Raw genomic sequence first — 4,217 nt, 5'->3', positions numbered from 1 at the left:
AGCTGGCCGGTGGGCTGGGATCTCCCTCCGGGCGGACGATCCCACGGGAGTCGGTACCCGGTACCCGAGTGAAGCAGCAGGCTGTGTTCGCGGATGCTTCCCTGCCTAGGTTCTGCAAAACAGGTAGGACAGTTTTATCTAGGATTCACCTGGGTGTGTTGCCCGCAGCGTAGCTTGAAAAGGGTTTGTGTGTGTGTGTGTGGCTGTTTTTATGGCCGTGAGAAATAACAACGTTTAACGTGTTTCATCATATTTCAAAATGTTTCGTTAAAATTGATCGTTTTTGCAACCAACACTTCTCCCGAGTTATGATGTCTTCGTTTTTTCCTCAGATGTTAAGACTTTTGTTGCGTTAAAATGAAAACAAAAAAATTTAAGATGGGACTATATTTTTGTTTTTTCCTTTGTTTGCCATCATGGAAGAGAAATAGTAACCCTGCAACTGTTTAAATGTTTACTAAGACGTTTAATAAAAAAACTGGAGAGTTTAAATTGATTTTTTTATTAGAAAAAATAATAAAGATTCATTACTTTGGAGGCATGTGTCGAGTGTCGATTATCCCCCGCCCCGTACTCTTTTTTGAAAACCAAAATATGGTCACCCTAGCCTAATATATAAACCTGACATATATCCAATTCTAAACGTGTTATTCGTGCATGGGGAGGAGAATTTAAAAGAACGATAAAATAATGGAAAAACGGACTGTCAGAAGTGGGATTCGAACCCACGCCTCCAGGGGAGACTGCGACCTGAACGCAGCGCCTTAGACCGCTCGGCCATCCTGACTACCTCGGTGAATTGCTTTTAAGGTCTCAAACAGCCACATAAAGGAGAAACGCAGAGTTATTTTTGCATATATGGGCCCCTATCCTCGCACTCTGTAGCCCTAACCAGCTGAGTTTCATTCGATCATTAGAAACATACAAACTTAAGAAAAAGTCTATCCAAAAGCAAAATTGATTAAAAAAAAAACATAAGGCAATACGCTGCCAACATACTTCAATTGTGCCTTTCTTTCTTAGCGTGAAACCAATTTGTTTGTCAATATGATACCTACCCGGTATTTCTAAAAGATTAATCATGAATGTTCTTTTTCCAGATTGTTTCGTGCAAAATGTCCCTTTGTACTCCATTGAAGGTTATTCCCGCTCGGGATAAACTTTCCCAGTTGTACAGAAGAACAAGTGAAGTTTTATTCCATGCTGAAGGGAAAAGAAAAGAGGCACAATGTTTCAGCTGTGGAGCCGTCTTTCAGGATAATAACAACAATCTCACACGCCAAATACAGCAATACAGCCCAAAATCAAAAGATGAGCAAAATAGATCAAATTAAATGTTAAATGTGACTGAAAAACAGGTTATACAGTACCTACTAAACCACTGGGTCAATGGAAACTGAAAGAGTAAATTCAAGTCTGAAAAAGGGGGTTTAATAATAATAATCCTTACACTTAAAAGTGCTTTTCTGGACACTCCACTCAGAGCACTTTACAGGTAATGGGGATCCCCCTCCCCACCACCAGTGTGCAGCCCCCATGGATGATGCTCCATTACTCTCCCCACACACCAGCTCTCAGTAGGGAGAAGAGCAGAGTGATGAAGCCAGTTCAGAGAGGGGGATTATTAGGAGGCCATGATTGGTAAAGACCAAGGGGAAATTTGGCCAGGACATCAGGGTAACACCCCTATTCTTTTCAAGAACCCCCCTGGGAATTTTAATGACTGTAGAGTCAGGACCCCGGTTTCATATCTTATACGAAGGACAGGGTCTTTTTACAGTGTCCCAATTACTATACTGGGGCATTAGGACCACACAGACTGCAGGGTGAGCACCCCCTACTGGCCCCACTCACACTTCTTCCAGCAGCAGCTTCAGTTCTCCTTGGAGTCTCCCATCCAGGTACTGACCAGGCTCACACCTCCTTATCTTCAGTGGGGCTGCCAGTTGTGAGCTGCAGGGTGATACAGCTGCTAGCTGTCATTCATTATTTTTTCAACCATTCAGAGCCCTAGCAGAATGGACTGCCTCTGTAACATAACTTGGGAAAGAAAAAAAAACTAGCAACCAGTTTGTTTACATAACAACTGTGTTCCTCTATAGTCAACAACTCACACCTGCTGATAAGATGGCAGTGAAATAGAGCAAGGAAAAATCCTCTGGCACTGCCATAGGTGTTTATACAGTAATTGTAATAGCTATTATAGTTTAACTATTTTTTTAATATTGTTTTATACATTTTCTGGGCATGGGAACATTATTATTCCAGGTCCCGTCTTCACAGAAAAATGTAGAATCTGTTCAATTTGTCTCAGATTTTTATTCAAGCTAGTAGAAGGCCTACAAGCCTTTTGATCTATTGATCTTTGAAAACAGGACAAAAAAAAACAACAGTTTCTTGTTTTTTGTCCTCGATATTTCTGTCTGGTGAGTCAGAGATATAAGAAATCTGATTGTTGACACTAAATGTCCAAGGGGCTAACTTGAATTTAAGCTACAAAGCAGGTTTTTATTATAAACAAACCTCCAAAGATATTACAAAATGTTTGACGGAACATTATAGCAGGCAGAAATTTGCTCTTTTTCCAGAGGGAAAAGGAAAAAAAATGAGAAACTCTTTGAATGAGTTCTTTAGTTTTAAAAATATTGAAACAACTAAGGAGTACTATGATTTGCTAGTTAAATCTTTTTTTAAGAAGATGCCATTTTATCTAATGTTCCCTTTTTAAGGATAATACGGCAATTCTTCTTGTGGCATAAAGATATAGGAGACAGATTTAATTTTAGTATTCACACAAACTCACAAAAAATACTGATATCCAAATTAAAAAAAAACCTTCGCCCTATGGTCTCAGACAGACATATACTTTTATTTCATCCCAATAAAAGGATATCAGAAATGTATCAGAAATTAACACAAACTATCCAAAATGTGTTACTAACTGTAAACTTCCCTGAAGACAGTCAAATGATTACCCAAAACATAAAACAGCTCATACATTACTGTCAATCGTACAAACTGGCACTAAAGCACTAAAGAATGAGATTGTACCTCTGTAGGGGGTGCTGAGATCACCCAAAAAAGGCGCTATATTTCAGGAATGAAAGCAGCACAAACAGAGCAGGTTTCATTGTTTGTGTTCTTTGTTGTTATAGAGCTATTGATTCTTCACATTAGATGGTACCCCTTTTATAATCCTTGACTATAAATGCAGGACTGAATTTAAATGGGATCGTGGTGGCTAATCAGAAAAGAGATTGTTCCAGTTGACGCATATCTCAGGACTCGGAATATCTGAGTGGTGTCGATCTCTCCCGGATGTGTTGATGTGAATCCCACTCCTATGAAAAAGCTTTATTTATGATGTAACAATCTCCGGTTTTCTTGTGCAAAGTAAGCTTTTTGTCAGACAAACAGATGGCCGTGTGGCCCAGGTCTCGCTGCAAAGTGACCTCACCTTGATCTTTTTTTCATGCGTTCTGATTTGTAACTTTGTTTGAAGAAAAAACATCCATCCCCGAGAAATGTTCGGAAAGGTTTGAAAAGTTGATTGACAGCGGTGAGTATCCCTGCTTTTCACCTCTGAGCTCTCTGATTGGTTGTGATCAGCTAGGTTGCGAGCCAATCGGCTGTTTCTGAGCCTTCAATGGCAGCATTTGAGCGTTTCCACCGAGAGATGATTTGAAAGCCGAGCATTGCCCATTGGGGACACCTTACCATCACTAGTTTAAGAGGACACCAGGTTATTGAGATTAAAGACTCTTAATGGCTTCATTTTTTCTATGGCGTCCCGCACTCTGTTTCAGTCGGAGGTTCCCAACCCCACTGAGCGTCATGAGGTAGTCCTGATCGAGGACGGCACCTGTGAGTCTCTGTTTGGCCGCCACCGGTAGTTTAGTTCACAGGTTCACAACCGCGCTCAGGAGACCGGAGGAGCCCCAGTTCTCGCTGGGCTTCCTAACCTGCAGGCAGTGGGTTCACCTCTCGCCATTCAACTCCTATTGCATTAATCTGTTGTTGATTTTTTCTAACAAAACTTCTATTTTCACGTCCGAACAGGGAAACCTCATCGTTTCCAACTTGAAGCCACCCTTAAGTCCTCTGAGGCGCGTCTGTCTGCGACCATGTGTTTTATAAAAACTCGTTTTAAACTGAGAGCGACTTTGCAAGAGGTTTCCAACACTGCCGAGCACTGCCTGGGAGAGTGTAGCAGCGTG

The 4,217-nt window shown here is 41.1% G+C and overlaps 1 non-coding gene across 1 annotated transcript; it reads right to left on the bottom strand.

Moving 5' to 3' along the window:
• Nucleotides 1-704: 704 nt before the first annotated feature.
• Nucleotides 705-787, bottom strand: trnal-cag (transfer RNA leucine (anticodon CAG)). Its single transcript has one exon. It is a non-coding gene; the product is annotated as a tRNA-Leu (tRNA).
• Nucleotides 788-4,217: the final 3,430 nt, after the last annotated feature.

This window comes from Atractosteus spatula, chromosome 5 (assembly GCF_055471065.1).
Source record: "Atractosteus spatula isolate fAtrSpa1 chromosome 5, fAtrSpa1.hap1, whole genome shotgun sequence".
Lineage (NCBI taxonomy): Eukaryota > Metazoa > Chordata > Actinopteri > Semionotiformes > Lepisosteidae > Atractosteus > Atractosteus spatula.
The sequence above is the reverse complement of the archived record's forward strand: the minus strand, read 5'-3'. Positions and strand labels throughout refer to the sequence as shown.